Source organism: Pipistrellus kuhlii, unplaced genomic scaffold (genome assembly GCF_014108245.1).
Source record: "Pipistrellus kuhlii isolate mPipKuh1 unplaced genomic scaffold, mPipKuh1.p scaffold_m20_p_19, whole genome shotgun sequence".
NCBI lineage: Eukaryota > Metazoa > Chordata > Mammalia > Chiroptera > Vespertilionidae > Pipistrellus > Pipistrellus kuhlii.
In genome coordinates, this window is record NW_023425504.1 from 10,839,599 (window position 1) to 10,858,355 (window position 18,757).

Here is an 18,757-nt window from a genome sequence, read left to right on the forward strand (position 1 = left end):
TCCCCAGTAGGGGGCATGCATGAAACAGCCAATCAATGATTCTTTCTCATCATTAATGTTTCTACCTCTCTCTCCTCCCTTCCTCTGTGAAATCAATAAAAGTATAAAAAGTAATAATAAATAAATAATAACACAAGAATAACAGTATTTTGCATCTCACATCTATAAACCTACTTTTGCCCCTCCCTGTATGCAGACTTGCAGGATAGAGTAATCCCATAGTCCAGAGACCTTTATGACATGAGCTCTACAGCAGAGCAGATCTGATTAAACACAGGAAAATTTCTAATTGTGAGGTCGGTGGGGTATTGAGAATGCTTCAGGTTAGTGCCTTTGTAGACAACAACTGTGTGCCACAGTTGTACAATCATATCACCTCCAGTGCTGAAGAGGCTGTGAGAATCATAAGCCATTTATAAATGTGTGCTGTAGTTGCTTGGCACATTGTTTTCTAAGATCATGATCTTTACCAGTACTGTGAAGATTTGGCCTATTGTAGGCTTATTGGCTCCAGAAATATTTACCATTGTCTACTTTCTCTTCTACCCACCTATATTCCATCCTATGCTCCCTGGCCCAATAGGTAAGCAAGAGCAAAGGTTGGAGCCTTGGGACTCCTCCACTAGGGCAGACTCTCATTCAAATAGAACAGGTAGACCATTTATTAGATGTCCAATTTAGCTTTCAATAGCTGGGCTTCCATATTCCTACAAGGACCTCAGTTGGTTTATTTCATAGCTGAGATTAGTAAATTCAGTGTTTAGTTCTATAGTCAGACTATAATTCTATTGAGGCAAATGATATAGACACACGAACACCTAGTAACACAATATTAGTATGGGAATGTGTTTAAAGATCATAGATCGAGTGTATCATGGTGGCAAGAGTACTATGTTCTGCTAGTAACCAGTAGGGTGATTTTGCTTAAGTCTTATCTATGCTGTGAGCCTTGATTTCCTCATTTGTAAAATAAAACAGAGTGGATGATCATTAAGATAATGGAAACTGTTATCTCAAAATTTGCTTTCATGGGGAACATGTTAAGAATTTAGTTTTATTTTTGCTTTAAAATTTGCTGCATGATACAACCATCTCTCTACAACTGTTTTACTACATAACAGAGCAAATCTTGAATACTCTATTTTTATTATGATAATGATTGATTTGACCAGACGTTATTATCAGAGTAATTTATACCTGGTCTTTGTGAGAAAGGAAGAGAGAAGTACCAATGCAATAGAAAAGAAATGGCTTTGGTAAATTTTGATGGGGCCATTTTTAATTCTGGTGGACTGAATGATATATGAAAACTATTTCCAAGGCTAGCACAGTTTCAACCACTAGTAAAATAATAAAGTAACAATTCATTTGGTAATGTCTATTGGTCATGCAATTTTATAAATATACAGGATAATGATAATCTCTGCCTCATAATTAAAATTTGCATAAATACTTGCTGTAATTTAGCTGTCTGAATGGATTTTTTAATCCAGAGAGAGAAGGGAACAATCAGTGGAAGCCATCCCAATTGCCTTGTTATTGCTATATGGATGCAAAATTCACAGTGATACTAATTGTTTGAAAGAGAGCGTTGTGCTGTTATTGGGGTTTTTTTTTTCCTGTAAACAGCAAATAATAATAATAATAATAATAATAATAATAATAATTGCCAGAGTTTTTGTCTTTCCTATACCCTGCTGTACCATAAGGTCTGCAGTTAGTTGTAAGCAAATTATTTGGCTGAATTTTCAGTGTATCGTTTTGTGATGGAGTTTCCAAACTTCTGTTTAAGTTATCAATCAATATCTTGAACAGTCAAAATCTAGTTTTTATAATACTTTAACTATAGGGAATAAAAGGATGCTGACATACCAACCAGTTCTGCTGCTGCATTTACATTCTACTTCATATTCTATATCTTTAAAATTATTGGTATTTCTTCATATGAGAGTCATAGAATGTCAAGGCGAGAAGCGTTTAAGATCATTCTGTCGAATCCCCTCATTTTTGAGATGAGTTTGATTATCAGTATTTTGAATATCAGTAACAACCACCAAATTAATGACACCACACTTGTGTGTGTTTTTTTAATCTTTCAAACCATTGGGAACAATTATAGTAAATACATTTGAATTATAACTAGTTGTTTTGGAATCATATAGCTTTGAGTTATTTTCCAAAAACTTGAATCAGATTTCTTAAAATATGACTTCATGAAGTTTACCTAAACATAGCCATAATGTTGATGGTATACATGTGATAGGAGATGTCCTACACAAAACACTTGACAATTTGAGACAACCAATATTAGTTAGTTACTTTCCCTTCATGCATAGATTACCTAGCTAACATCCACTTAGTGAGTGACTGAGAGTATGTGCTTTGGTTCAATCTTGGTGCTGCCACTTTGTAGCAGTGTGACCTTGAGTAATTTATTTTACTTCTGTGGGTTTTCAGTTTCTTCACATGTTAAGTGTAACCACCTTCAAGATTATGCAAGGATTACATTGAGATCAGGGATATTGTATACTTAGCACTGTTTTGGCACATAGTAAACAGGCAATAAATAGTAGTGGTTATTACTGCCATTATCTGGTACACCCAGGACCAGTCTCATTCAATACTAATATTTAATCTTATGGCGCTTTGGAGTACATGCATTGTGTATACCTGTACACATAAACATATGGACACTCTCTGAGTCCATAAGAATGACATTGGGAAGACTGTTCTCCCAAATGTCATGTGTGACCACCATGTTTTAAAATCTAATGGCTCCTTTTATGGTTTCAGTCTTCTTGAACCCTTTGAAGGTTCTTGCACTTCTTCACTTTTTCTCTTTCTTGAAAGCATTAATAATTTATCTTGGTTCATCTTCTGTCTTCTTCTCAACACTTAAGTTTCTTTTGTTGGGGTCTCTTTTACACACACACACACACACACACACACACACACACACACAGCCTCTCTCTCCCCTTCACTGTTTAAATGGAGCAGTTCCCAAGGTTCTGTCATTGATCTGCTTCTCTTCTCTTTTTATGTTCTCATTCTGGGTAATTTCATCTCCTCACATAACTCACCTTTCACCTTGACACGACTGATTCTCAAATTGACCTCTTCAATTCTTAACTCATTCCGGAGCTCCAGGCTAACTCCAATTTCCAATTGCCTGCTGAGCATCTCCAGGGTAGGATCTCTGAGGAGACTGGATTGTAGTCTGGTTTTTGTCATCCTGTGTCAGGAATGCAGATGGGGCAATGTAGCTTCAAGTAGTGCTCAGAGTTGAAAACAAAGAAGTGCTGGGCATTAGTCCAAGCACAAGTAAAAGTAGTTTAAATTAAGCAAGTGATTTCAAATGAGCTTTCCAGGGAAACCATCACAAGTTCACTGTGAATTTATGTTATTATGAACTAGAGACATAAATTGGCACTTGCAACTTTAAAAGGTGTGTGTTTTCTAAGAAGGAGTAAACAGCTTTCCTAATGAAAATTGAGTTCAGTTTTTAGGTGTTGGAAAGTTGGCGAGTTTCAGGAGAATGTTAATTAAAATTAATTTTCCTGGGACTATTTGTGTGGTTAATCTTGTTTCAGTGTTTTGTTATACAAACACACCTGCCAAGAGGAAGGATATATTCAACCTGAAGGATGAGCATGTGGGAATTTTGAGAGCACATGCATGCATAGACACGAACACACATAGTGCGAGAGCTATGCCTAAGATTTTGAATGTGTGAAAATACTTCAGAGGGTAGATATTTTTTTCTTTCATTCATTCTGCATATATTTACTGAATACCTACTAGGAACTCCTCTCTCTGGTGCAATGGGCTGTAAATGAAGAACACAAAGTATATTTGTCCATGAGTGTCTTATGTATTTGTATTTTTCTTTAGTTATATATAGGTACATTGAGCATTGAATTTGGTCTAGAAATACCTGCAGCATGTGAAAAATTATTCAATGACTATAACCTTGCTGACAATCTTATTTATTTGTTTGTTTGTTTGTTTATTCATTTATTTTTGTCTAAGGTTTTAAATATGTCTCCTTTTTCTCCAATTGATCCCTCCACCCAGTCATTCCCACTCCAGGCAAGTCTCTACCTCCCCAGGGTCTGTGTCCATTGGTTTTGCTAATATGAATGCATACAAGTGCTTTGATTACTCTCTAACCTCCCCTCTACCATTTGTCTCTGGATCTATTCTTACTCATCAAATTATGTTAATCATTACATCCCACATATGAGTGAGATCATGTGATACTTATCTTTCTCCGACTGACTTATTTTGCTTAGCACAATACTCTCCAGTTACATCTATGCTGTTGCAAATGGTAAAGGTTTTTTTTTTTCTTTTTTATAACAGCATAGTATTCCATTGTGTAGATGCACCACAGTTTTTCGGTGGGCACTTAGGCTAATTCCAAACCTTAGCTATTATAAATTGTGCTGCTCTGAACATAGGGATGCAGATATTCTTTCCGATTGGTGTTTCTGGTTTCTTGGGATATAGTCCTAGAAGTGAGATTACTGGGTCAAATGGGAGTTCCATTTTTAACTTTTTGAGACAACTTCATACTGTTTTCCACAATGGCTGCACCAGTCTGCCTTCCCACCAGCAGTGTAAGAGGGTTACTTTTTCTTCTCATCCTCTCCAGCACTTGTCATTTGTTGATTTGTTGATGATAGCCATCCTGACAGGTGTGAGATGGTGTCTCGTTGTTTTGATTTGCATTTCTTGGATTATTAGTGACTTTGAGCATGTTTTCATATGACTTTGGGCCTTCTCTATGTCCTCTTTCTTTCTTTTTTAAAAAAAATATATTTTATTGATTTTGTACAGAGAGAAAGGGAGAGAGATACAGTTAGAAACATCAATGAGAGAGAGTCATCAATCAGCTGCCTCTTGCACACCCCCTACTGGGGATATGCCCACAACCAAGGTACATGCCCTTGACTGGAATCGAACCCGGGTCCCTTTAGTCCCCAAGCTGATGCTATATCCATTGAGCCAAACTGGTCTTGGCTCTATGTATGTCCTCTTTCAAAAAGTGTCTATTTAAGTCTTTTGCCCATTTTTTGATTGAGTTGTTTATCATTCTTTTGTTAAGTTGTATGAGTTCTCTGTAAATTTTGGAGATTAAACCATTATCCAAAATATTGGCAAATATGTTATACATAAATTGGTTACTTTCTTTAAATTTAGTAAATATTGAATTACTTTGGTACTGTACATTTCTAGCTGGCTCTCAGTGTTTCTCACCAGACTAAGAATAATTGTCTAACCCTGAAACTTAATTAGAGCAAAGGGATAAGCAAATCTTGACTAATGTGTATAGCATTGTTAAGAGAATTCTTTGTAAATACACTACTTGTATGGAAACTACAGACCTAGCTTATAGCTTTAGCACAGGGAACGATATTGTTTTTGAAGATGGGTGAGCCATTTCCCACCTTCAAAAATGAAGTAAATCCATTCTAGTTGAGTCCCTGCCCAATGAAGTATTCTGAGGTTGTCTTACCCTACAAAATGCAATGGCCTAATAAATCAGATGAGTTTCTAGCCTTCATTGGTGCACCCCAACTTCTTTAAAAATTTAGAATGGTTATTTGATTGCAACTCCTAAATCCAAGTGTTCTTCCACCCGATTGTCAATTTTAAAGTACCTTTCATGGTCACTCTGGGGATGCAAAGATCCCTCATTACATTTGTAATCCTGAAAACATAACCTGATGCCCCAGAGCTCCTGCTATGGATATGTAGATGGCACACCCTCTTTCTAACACCCCCTTGAGGATCTTCAAGGAACAAGCTTTCAGCATAATGGTGCATATATTGATCAGTGTTCTTAATTCCTTTGTCCTAAATGAGTTGAAACATTGGTATACTTCTCTTGTTCTGACAGGAAATAAGAATAATAAAAACAACCTTGAGTTTGTAATCTTAGATGTCTTTATTCTCCTGGTTTGTATTAACTATAGTCTAACTTGTTTTACCTTTCTCAAATTTATTTACTCTGTATCCCCTGAGCACTTAGGACTTTTCAAGCACTGTTCTATACACTGGGGACAATAAGACAGTGTCCTGGTTCTTCTGTTTCCTAGAGGGTGTGTGTGTGGGGGGGTGGTGCCCGTACACACACATTGGAGGGATGTGGAACATAAACAAGTATAAAACTAAATGAACAAGCTAATCTCAGAGGGTGGGGAGTGGTAAAGTAAATTTTGCTTTTTGTTTGTGTGTTGTTGTTCTTTTGGTTTTGTACAAACTTTACTAACAATTTGTCTTAAGCTTTTTGGTTTCCTCTACTAGTTTTTTATACATTCTTAGACTTGATACCAATTCTAATTTTGGTACTTCTGATCATGTTTTCATTAGGATAACCTTTCATTAGCTAGTCCTAAAGTATAACCCAACACACCCTTCTTATTAGACTTCTGTTCCACACTTTTCTTGTCCTTGTCACCATTAGGATTTGTCAAGTTCATCCTCTTCCCTGTGGTAGAATATAAAGGGGCCTACTTATTCCTTAGGGATATTTTAGTTGATTATTCAAAGCATTTTTGCTACGCAAAGCAAACTACCTGTTAAGAAAAAAACCAAAGCAAAAAAGTTAGCAATTGTGGTGGCATTTAGTTTTGTCTACTTCTGGAGAAGGAAGAGCCCTGGACAGGGAGTAGGGAAACCTGGTCCCAGACTCCGCTGCTACAAATAAGCTGTAGGACCTGTGATGTGCTGCTTCCTCTTTCTCAGCCTGCTTCATCTCTAGTTTATTCATCTCTAAAACCAGAGTTCCAAGTAGAGGCTCCCTAAGGTTCTTTCTAGCTCTAAAGTGGTACAATTCGTCGTTTTCAGAGTCATGGGCCAAGATTTCTTTCCAACATTCTGTTTAATTTTATAAAGTGGCGATGTAGGAACATTTTCCAGTGATTCAGAGCTGCTTAGATAAAGCATAAGTTTTCCGGCAAAAGCCAGTTTTCCAATTCTTGTAAATGTCACAAGAAGTTAAAACATTGCTTCTTGTTCTAACCTCCACCAGCTAGAGCAACAATTTAACACCACAGATGCAATTGTCAGCTTCTTATATATGAACATCTGGAAGTCCGCTGTCTTTTCAGCTTGCCCACAGGAAATCTTCAAAAAGAACCAAATACCACTAAAACAAAGGAAGTTTTTATAAGTTGGCTTCAAAATGACAGTCTTCCTCCGCACCTAGCCAAAGCCCAGTTAGGAACTGGAGTAAGAGTCAGAAAGCTTGCCTTCCCTAACTTCCCCACCCCCTTCCTACATCTGCTGCACTGGGGTTTGTGGAATAAGATGTGGAAGCAGGCAAGGTGGGCATAGATAAAGTGGAACAGGTAGAAATTTACCAACATTCAAAGTACCTCTGGTGACTCCCTTCTTTGTTTCCACTATTCCACTTACTAGCCAGATATTTGATCATGTTCTAAACAAAAGAATCAGCCACATGTCTAGATTTTAAGAATGCAAACTTTTACAAATCCAGAGAAAACCTGGGCATGATTCTGTGCTAAGAAAACCTGAAAGGGAAGAGAACTCAAGAGAGTTTGGAAATTCTGGAATGCGCATGTCTGATGCAGAGTCACAGAATTTTGACTTAGACAATGAGTAGGAAAGAGGTGAGGGAGACAGCCCAGGGAGTTCCTGTATGGAACCCGCAAAGACCAATAAACACAACCAGTTAGTGGTAGACTTGAGGCAAGAACTCAGGCCAACTGCATCTTGTTCAGTGCCTTGATTTGCAATTACCTATGCTAGTTGCTTTTTTTTTTTTTTTTTTTTTTTTTTTTTTTTTTTTTTTTTTTTGCTTACTTGTTTGCTGCTTTTGCAGTTTATTTCTTGCTACTACTTCTGTTCACAGCACTTGAATTCATTATTCTCAAGGAACTTTATCAATGAAGGTGGGCCAAATCCTTTAGGAATATGTAAAGTGCATTTTTTTGGAAGGTTTAGGGCCAGATGATAGGTAATACCAGGTCACACAGATAAGAGTGTCTAGATTGAAAATAGAGCCCAAAATGCAAGATTCCATTGAAATGAATGGAGAAAAGCATGATTGTGCCTATAGACTGGAGAGCCACAGTTAAATGTATACATCATCTCTTTAAAGATCATTCTTAATTACAGCTATAGCCCATTCTTCATCAAAATATTTAAATGCCTTTTATTTTAGTTTCTCAGTACTTTGAATCCTTTTCTAGGTATATTTGTTGCCTCTGCTTTATCTTTCTATTTCGCTATTCTAGATGGTTTTTGTCTGCAATGTTTTCTATTAGTTTGGTCTCATTGTCTTGTCCAGGGTATTTATAGTACAACTATGGATCACAGGAGATCTTATGTGCATGTAAAATGGAGAATACTATTTCAAAGTTAGAAATTACTAGATGATTTCAGTTCCGCTTCCAGAGTTGAAAGATTTCCTATTTGGCAAATGGCTCTGCTTTGAAATCCTAAAATTACACCTAGGGAAAAATATGACTGTCACTGTGGCACCATAGGGCTTCCTGTACCTTCAATTTCATTGGCTTACTGTCCAATTTGCTCCATCGATTTTCCAGACAGCTCAGCATCGCCTTGTCAGGTAGACACTGGAATTATAAAGGAGCTTCATCAAAGCCCTATGCGGTTTGAAAACTTTTCAACTTTCATAATTTTGGCCACAAGTACGCTAGAAACCCCGTGTAAATGGCATTTGTTGACACATTGGTATTTCTTCTCATGGCTTCTACAATTTCAGACTTGATTTCTGCTCGGGTACAGTTTACCTTCTCTTCTCTGGGAGCTCTTATTCATTTGTCAGGAGTCCTAGAAGAAGGCTGCTCCTGTGCAACCCTGGAATGTCAGAGTTATCATAAACTGGCATAAATGAGCCTTTCATTGGCCTTTACTGATGGTTTCTATATTAAAATGTAAATGCACATAAGGGGCCTGAGAGTATGCTTTCTCCCATTTTTTCATATGAGTTGATTTGACAGTGTCATGGATGATGCATGAGATAAAATGTAGAGCTTAAGCCCATTATACCTTGTTTGCATGAGAGGGAACAAAAGCTACAGAGAAGAAATGAACATTTTGTGATGCTTTAGGCAAGAGCCATTTTCTGACTCACATATTAGTATACCTTTTAGTCATTAGCCTACCTCTGAGTCTAACGCAAAGGAAAGTGGTCACTGTGATTTCTTTTGCTTAAATAACTTTCTTGACTAATTACTGAGAATTAATTTCTGGTTATATAGGAAACACTAAAGGTTTTTGGAAAGTCATAAGGAGTGAAATAAAGTGAGAGAGCCTCAAAATTAGTTATAAATGCTGGTATCTTTTATGAGAAAATGAAATGAGATGGGAGGGATGTTGGGAGCTTTCTGAGGAAGTTTCTCTGAAAACCATGCAATGGTATATCACTAAAGAGCCATGTGATTTAATAACTGAGTGATCATAAAATCTCATGTAAAGCCACCATGAGGAAACTTCTAGAAGCCTCGTTTATTCCTTTCTATATAAGCTCCTTCAGTGTCTCCTTTAGTATATTTAGTAAAATATTTATAAATAAAATAATACTCTTTAGGCAGATTTTAAATTCAAAGCAGAAAAATTCAATGCACATGAACCATGTATTAATAGTTTAATGTGAGTACTGATCACTGCATTTCTATTCTGAGTGCAAAATGAAATCAAGATAATTAGGGGATGGTCCTCTTTCTCAGCCTTCTGTCCTATGGTCTCAAGCACAAGATCTCTAATTTCCCCTTCTCATGGAGGAGCTATTTCCCATCATGGCAATATATTAATCTTCACATCTTCTTTTACCCTTCAATCTAGCAGGTGAGTTGGCACTGACTCATATAGAAACTGGAGAAAACAGGTGATGGCCTTCAGTAGATTTGGGGAAACCAGGAAAAAACCTCCAACTTTGTGACTTCCAGTACTGTGATCAGCGACTTACTTACTATTAATTCATTCAATCATTACAGATGTATTTATTAAGCATCTGCCATAGCCCAGTACTGCTCTTAGTGCTCGGGATTTGACAATTGAATAAGATAGGTAAAGTTTCTGCTTTCAGGGAGCTTACATTCTACCCTGTTTCCCCGAAAATAAGACAGTGTCTTATATTAATTTTTGCTCCCAAAGATGAGCTAGGTCTTATTTTCAGGGGATGTCTTATTTTTCCATGTGCTAGGTCTTATTTTCGGAGGATGTCTTATTTTCGGGGAAACACGGAAGTGGTGGATATAGATCATACAAAGCAAGTCAGTAAAGCATGCTTTTATGGTACTCACAGTCTAATTAGGGAGATCAAAAAATGTGATGGAATAGGGAGCATGCTAATAGTAAACAATTTGTGGCACCAAGATTCTGCAGGAGGTTGAGGTTGTTTGGTTAAAAGCTACTGAGGGATTTATTCTGTAAGTTGCTATAGAAAATGATGGAGCAGGTATACTCATTTTCTTTACCTCAAATCTCTTTGCAGCCTTGGTATGATTTACATGTATACATATTACATTTATTTTCAGTTTTTAAAGGCAGGTAGAATGGTGAAATCCAGCTTCAAATGAAGGTTTTATAGGGAGTATTCTAAAGTTTCTCCTTAAATGTAGAATCAGACTGGGTCTGAATAACTCTAAGCTGACCTGTTGTGTAGAGCCAGCCTTGATTTTCTTTTCTTTTTGCAACACATTTCTATTTCTGGCAGCAACTGCAGCTGAGCAAAAAGCACTGATTCGTTGCCTCAGGCACTAAATAGGCACTGAGCAGAGGATTAAAGGAGTCCTGTCTTCTGGGAGCTTATAATCTAAAACAGACAACAAACTGGAAAGACCAGCCATCACAGCTGATATGTTCATTTCCCTTCCCACATAAAGTCAAAGAAAACAGAAAGTGGCAAGTCACATTCTACAGGATTTGCAAAACCACTGGAGAGTTTTCTCTCTCTCTTTGAGACTTTTCAAGTTGAAATCTATTTTGTATATAATATGCAGCAGATTATAGTACTATTTTTAAAAACTGGGAATGAGAGAACAATCAATATTCAACAGGTTACATTGGAAAGTATGGATCAAATTAAAAGTGGATTCTCAATTTGTCATGGGGAAATATGAATAGTATTTATTTCAACTACTCTAAGGTCAGGTCAATTTAGGGGTAGAAGAAGTATCAAAAAATGAATTTAAGAAACTAGCCTTGAGATATTTCCTAATTGTAATAATCCCACAGGTGAAAGCAATGTCTGTGGAATAACAAATATACTCTGTTTGACCTTTTTGGCCAAAGGAGGTATTACCAAAACATGACCAAAGCTTGGAGCTGAGGCAGTGCAGTAAAGTAATGGGGGTTGACTAATTATTTATGTGATAGGGATGTGATCATTTTATTTTTTTTAAATGATGAAAAAGTAGGACACATACCAAACCAAGATTAATGTCCCAAAGTTTGTGTATGTGAGAGACAGAGACAAACATACAGAGAGGAGCAGAAATAAAGACAAATTAGCAAGAGGCTTAGCCATAGAAGTACAGAGACCAAAAATTGAAAAACAACCAAGGATCACATTCCAACTCTATTAAATTCATGGTGAGACCTTGGTTAAGTCACTCCTCTCTGGGCCTCGGTTTCTCCAACTGTAAAAAGAAGGGGTGTGCTAGAAGACACCCCTCTATAGAACTTACCAGCTCTCTAGCTTTACTCTTGGTAAATGAAAAGGCAGACAGGTAGGAAGGCATGCAAACGGATACATCAGCCACATATATGGATATGCTAGCTGAACAAGAGAAGTACAAAATTATGGTGGGCCAGTGGACTATGAATCATAAAGAGCAACAGCCAGACACAGAAAATCATCTAATTTCTTTTGCTATTGCCATGGTGACCTGAGAAATTGGTACCTTTCCTTTGCCTGGCACTGGCACAGCTTTCCGGGGCCACTGTTGAGGCATTTTCTGAGTGGCCTGGCCATCTCTCTTTCCTCCACAGGCTCAGAAGAGCATGGTGTGAAGATCTCTAATGGCCTCTGATGCCCAGATGGAAGGAGACATTAGATGTCAGGCTTTGTACATATGACCATAACCTCAGCTCCCCCAATCAAATATCCTCTCTAAGAAAGTGGTAGAGAGAAACTACTCTTACCACTTGTGGATGAGGAACCTCAAAGGGGTTTGTTGTTGTTTTTTGTGTTTGTTTGTTTGTTTAGCCTAGCATTTAGTCTGGATATCTGTCTGTGTTTCTAAAGCTATATAGATATTTTTGAGCATACTATGTTTTCCAGGCTTTCAAATTTTACTACTTTTTTTAAACTTTTGTGAATTTTGCCAGCAGGGTCTGGGAATTGATGAGGATAATTAGTGCTTGTCAAGTTTCCGGCCAGGGAATGACTTTAGTAAGGAGCTCCCGAGTAGACAAATTGTGTGCAACAAAAAGATTGAGTCTTCAGACAGGTTTTAGTATCTGGTTTATTTCACTTTCTTCGGCCTGAGTAAGAAACAAAACACTATGATTTTTATTGCTTTGCTTACAATTTACCATCTCCCTCCAAAATAATAGCACAAGACTTTAGCTTGAGTGTGCATGGCCTGATAGTAGGTTGACCTCCAGTTGAATTTTATTGAGATTGTTTCTCCAGAAACTTCTAGGGTATTTAGGATGTCATTTTGAATGTATGTAGCTCTTCACATTATGCTGTTAAAAATACATCTTAGAAGAAAAGTAAATCCATAAAAAAACATGTTCCCTCAGTGCAGCATAGTTCATCAGGATAACATGTTCTATAATACATCACACTTGTCCCTATATTACTTCATTAATTGGCTTTTGTCATCACAAAAACTCCAACTTTTGTGGGCCAAGTGAGTCCTGAGACAAGACCAGGGTGAGTGTGATATGTAAGGAAGGTGAGGAGGCCAAGCTGACTACAGGAAAGTTTGTTTTTATACCAAGTAGTTGATGGTGTGGATTGAATAATATGGAGTCTGCTTGGAGAGGATGCTGAAAGGCTGGGTCCAGCCTGCCTTCCATGTGCATCTCCAACCTGAACTCTCCCCTGGGCTTCAGACACTGATACCCAACATCCCACACCATGTTTTTACTGAGGACCTTAATTTATATCTCAAACTTGACCTGCCTCCAACAGACTTCTGACTTTTCCCCAAAATTTATTCCTCTCACGATCTTTCCCATGTCAGTAAATGGAAACTCTACCCTTTCAGTAGCTCAGGCCAAAATTCTCAGCATGTCTTTCACGTTTCTCTTCTTCTCCTAGGCCACGTCTAATCCATTAGCAAATTCCTTCTACTTTTCCTTCTTAAACTATTTAGAACCCGACCATCTCTCAACCCCATCTACTTGTCTATCCTTGTCTAAGCCACTATCATTTCTTGCATGAGCTGCTTTAAAAGGCAGCAAGCTGGTTCCAGTTTCCATCATAGGTCCCCTATAGCCTGTTCTCTACTCAGTAATCAGGCTGGGGATCCTTTTAAAATGTTAATTCAGCCTACCTGGGTGTGGCTCAGTTGTTGAGCATTGCCCCAAAAACCAAGAGGTCATCAGTTAGATTCCTTGTCAGGGCACATTCCTGGATTCCTTGCTCAATCTTTGATGATTCTCTCTCATCACTGAGGTTTCTATCTATCTCTGAAAGCAAATACACACACACACACACACACACACACACACACACACACACACACACACACTGGCCAGATTATTATGATCTCTAAGCGCATAATAATCTGGCCACTCAGTGCATATCCTATATAATAAAAGGCTAATATGCAAATTGTCCCCTCAACCCGGAGTTCGACCAGCAGGCAGGCCAGTCAACTGCCCATGTCTCCTCCCCCTTGCCAGGCTGGCTGAACCCCACCCATCCATGAATTCATGCACCAGGCCTCTAATATATATACTGAGTGGCCAGATTATTATGTATTCAGAGATCATAATAATCCGGTTACTCAGTGTATTTGTATCTCAAATGGGTACCAAAAGTATTCTAGACTTTTGCTGGAGATCAACAACCTGTTTACCCTGAGCTTTCTATCAGCCAGTGCAAAGGAGAAAACTGATCAGTTACACAATTTATAGTATCTTTGATATCAAATAAATGAGGTATTTAAGAGAAATACACTGAGTGGCCAGATTATTATGCATTCAGAGATCATAATAATCTGGCCACTCAGAGTGTGTGTGTGTGTGTGTGTGTGTGTGTGTGTGTGTGTGTGTTTAAAGATAAAATATTCTGATCTTGTCATTCCTCTATTCAAACCTTATAATGGCACCCCTTTCTCATGAAGAATATAAGACTGAGGCCTCCCCATGGCCTGCAAGTCCCTGCACACTCTGGCTCCTATTTTTTCTCCAACATCATATTTTATTGTTCTGCCTTGTGCCCATTCTTCTCTAATCACACCTGTCTCCTTGGCCTACTTTAAATATACTAGGCCTGCTGCTACTTTGGGCCATTTGCACTTGCTCCTTTCCCTGCCTGGGAAGCTTTCCCCTTTATATTTGCAGAACTTGGCTCTTAAATTCAATCAAGTCTTTCCTCAAATGTCACAGGAATAAGATTGCCAAGAAGTCTTCTTTTTGAAAAAAAAATACATTTTCATTGGTTTCAGAGAGGAAAGAAGAGGAAGAGAGAGATAGAAATATCAATGATGAGAGAGAATAATTGATTGGCTGCCTCCTGCATGCCCCCTACTGGGGATTGATCCTGCAACTGGGAATGTGCCCTTGACCAGAATCTAATCTGGGACCCTTCAGTCCACAGTCTGATGCTCTATCCACTGTGCCAAACCAGCTAAGGCAAGAAGTCTGATTCTTAAGAAGAGGTCACTGGACTTGGCCAGTGGGCAGACATTGATGACCTTTGAGAGAGCAGGTGCAATCAGTAGTGGAAGAGGAGACAGGTTGTTTTCTAACCCTCCACCCCCCTTATTAGACTTATTGTTGCTTTAGGTCAGTGCTGTTGTCTCATTCACTCTTGTGTCTCCAGCATTAGGCTTAGAGCCTGAAACCCAATGGTTTCTCAGTAGATGTTTGTGGAATGAAGGCGGGAATCTTATTTTTAAACTAGAGGCCCAGTGCACAAAATCGTGCATGGGTAGGGTCCCTAGGCCTAGCTTGCAATCAGGGCCATCTTCTGTTCGCTTGCCAGTCCGGCTCCACCACCACCTACCCCGGTTCCCTGTTTGCCATCTTGTGATCACAGCCTGCAGGCCTGGGGGATTGGGTGGGGATGGGGGGCTTGAGAGGTGGTCAGTGTACCTCATAGCGACTGGTCGATTGGTCATTCTGGTCGTTATGCCATTATAGTCACAGCTTTTATTATATAAGATAATTTGTTATATTAGAACACATTAAATTGCTGAATGTTGTGATAGCTGCCTCAGGCTTTTTTCAGGAAATATGGTTGTAAAATAAGACACCTGTGTATTCATTGCAGACCCATTTCCTCAGTACTGATATGTGACATGGTATTAAATCTGTGATTTAGATGGTTTTGGTTCACACAGGGTTGGGGAGATGGAGGCACAGACCATCCTAGGCCTCTTAAGGAGATGAGACAATCTTTAATTGTGTATTAACTAGCTCACTTTCTTTTTGAAATTCTTTTTTTAGGGGCACTTAAATGCTTATTTAAATTCAAAAGCTATCATTGTGGTTAAGCAAAATCTTAATGACTTAAGGAGTGTTTATATAGTTAACACTCAGTGGTAAAAGTACATTCCCCCAATAATTTTAATTGGGTCTAACCTTCTTATCCTTTATTTATCTTCCTTTATTTGATGCTGATGCTGAAGTTTGAACACAAGCATAGATGGCTTTTCTTTTTATATGTTGTTCCTTCTTTCAGACTCTGACCTCTGAAATCTTTCCCTAAACACCAGGTGGAGAAGGTTAGACTCCCTTGCAACCCTTTACTCCTAGAATCTTTTGGCACCAGTGGTAAATGCTGTTTTCCTTTGCTGTCTGAGAACTGTATGATGGTCACTTCTGCAGCATGGGCTTGGAGGAACTTCTAAGCCAATGGGTGGGAAGTCTTGGCAGGCCTCTGTTCCCATTCCTAGCATTGCTCTTAAGCCCCCCTCTGCTTACAAAAGTCAATTATAGACTTCAAACCACCTTTTCTAAAAGTGATTATGATTCATAACTTATTCCTGGCCCTGCCTATCCAGGTGTCTACCATGCTTATTTTGTGTGACATTTATTTACCTATATGGGAAGAGAGACAGGATCATACATGTGGCCAAGAACAGGTAGTCACTCTACCATCCTTTGAGGTTGTTTCATACTCCTACAAAAGAGGTTCTTTCTGTGACTCCCTATGCATTCTATACAGTTATAGGTCATCCAGATTCATTCAACAAATATTTGCTGAGTGTTAATTGGCCTAGGTATAAAAGAGGTAGAGGAAATGCAAAGATGAAACATAGTTCACATACCCTCAAAAAGCCCACAATCTGCAAAAGGTGGAAGTAAAGATAAAAGCATAGGTAAATGTTATGATTCAATGTGATATAATAATATCTGAACAAAATGGAGCCAAGAGGGTTTAATGTTGTCTGTATAGAAGCCCACATAGCCAAAACCGGTTTGGCTCAGTGGATAGAGCGTTGGCCTGCAGACTGAAAGGTCCAAGGTTCAATTCCAGTCAAGGGCATGTACCTTGGTTGCAGGCACATCCCCAGTGCGGGGTGTGCAAGAGGCAGCTGATCGATGATTCTCTCTCATCGATGTTTCTAACTCTCTATCCCTCTCTCTTCCTCTCTGTAAGAAATCAATAAAATATTTTTTAAAAAGAAGCCCACACAATAGAAAATGCAACAACTGTAGATTTTTAAAGGGAAACAGGAGTTTGCTGAGTGGAGAAGATGCTCTACAGGCAGAGGAAGCAGCTTTGTAAAGGCCCAGAAGCAAGGACTACCACAGATGACATGGAAAGGGCGGTGGCATGGCATTTAGAAGATGTGTAAAATTGGGTTTCATCATGAAGGACCTTAGAGGTCGTGCTGAGAGGCAGACCTGATTGGTAAGCAAAAAGGAGTCATGTAAGTTGATCAAGCAGGGAGCGGTGAAATAGCTGTGTGTCCAAAGAATACAGTGAAAGGAAGAAGGGAGTGGGCTGATGTTGCAATAGTTACTACTTTACTGTTACCATAACTGCATTGAGCACACAGAGACAACTACCAGTGGGAAAGGGGCACAGTTCTAGGCCAAAGGCCTGTGTTGTCTGGGCAGAAGAGCTGCAACCCCATCACTTGTCCTGATCCCTGATACCCTGAGCCTAGGATGGGAGCTCCTTGTTTCAAGGCAAAAGCCCTCAGTAAGAGACTGTAATCATGTACAAAATGACTTCTTTAAAAAGAAATCATTTGTTTTTTTTTCTTATTAATTTATATAAATAAAATAAATATTTATTGTTCAGATTATTACAATTTTTCTCCTCCCCCCCATAGCTTCCCTCCACCTGGTCCCCCCCCCCGCTGCCCTTACGCCCCCTCCCCCCAGCTGTTCTCATCCATAGGTATATGATTTTTGTCCAGTCTCTCCCCGTACCCCCCACACAGACACCCCTTATAGTCATTGGAACCTGTGTTTGATCTGTGATTAGAAGCTGGATTAAGAAATCCAGTAATCAACTATCGAAATTGCAACCATAAATTGTTCTATAAACAACCAGCCTCCTTGTCTCCCCCAGCCCAAGTAACAAACCTGAAAACAGATGCTCTTTTTGTTGTTTATTCCCCCCGAGGGGTTTTAGCCAGTGTTTTTTTTGTTTTGTTTTTGGTTGTTGTTTTTTGTTTTTTGTTTTTTGTTTTTTTTGTTTTTTTTTTTTTTTTTTTTTTTTTGAGCTGTGCACAAGTCAGAGAACAATGTGTGCCAGCCACAATGCCCCTTAATCCCTCACATATGGATCACTCATGTTGTATGTACCTTGCCAGACTAAGACAAGACACCCAGGGAGTGAGGGACTGTTAAAAATATGTAACTCTTTAAGATTTACCAAGTGAAGGGGAAGAGGTTTACTTTGAACAGAACAGAGGAGAATTTGCCTGAAGTTCAAGATAAAGAACAGTTAAAGAGAAAACCCTTGGAGACTATTGTTTGAATGATTTGTTGGAAGTATTTTTGGTCCCATGGTTTCTTCTAGGCCAAAGGCATTTGAATACCACAGCCCATAGAGATACCAGTTTCTGGAAAACCTTATGATTTATTGACTTTTTCTTGTTTGGAACTGTGCTGTGCTTACTTACCCTCCTGGACATGCAATAAATAGTAATAAATTACAAGATCTAGACTTCATTTTGGAAAGACTGACAGCAATAGAGCAACAATGTCACATGAAGCAACTGACTGTGTAGGGAAAGTGCAACTATATAGCCTACTCTGTTCCCATAATGCCTAGGGACTACCAAATAAGAGTAGCTTGAGGTGTTTGTTTCACCACTTTCCTAACATTAAGAAGTAGGTAGCAATCCCCTCCCATTCTATGTCCCTTGATTGATAATTCTCAGGGGGAAAGGGGTGTCTGTGTGGGGGGTACGGGGAGAGACTGGACAAAAATCATATACCTATGGATGAGAACAGCTGGGGGGAGGGGGCGTAAGGGCAGCGGGGGGGGGGGGGACCAGGTGGAGGGAAGCTATGGGGGGGAGGAGAAAAATTGTAATAATCTGAACAATAAATATTTATTTTAAAAATAAATAAAATAAGAAAAAAAAACAAATGAAAAAATAAAAATAATAAA

At 38.7% G+C, this 18,757-nt stretch overlaps 1 protein-coding gene across 6 annotated transcripts in view; it reads left to right on the plus strand.

Moving 5' to 3' along the window:
* Positions 1–18,757, plus strand: part of HS6ST2 (heparan sulfate 6-O-sulfotransferase 2) — a 308,639-nt gene that overhangs the window by 229,193 nt on the left and 60,689 nt on the right. The gene's annotated exons all lie outside the window — the stretch shown is intronic.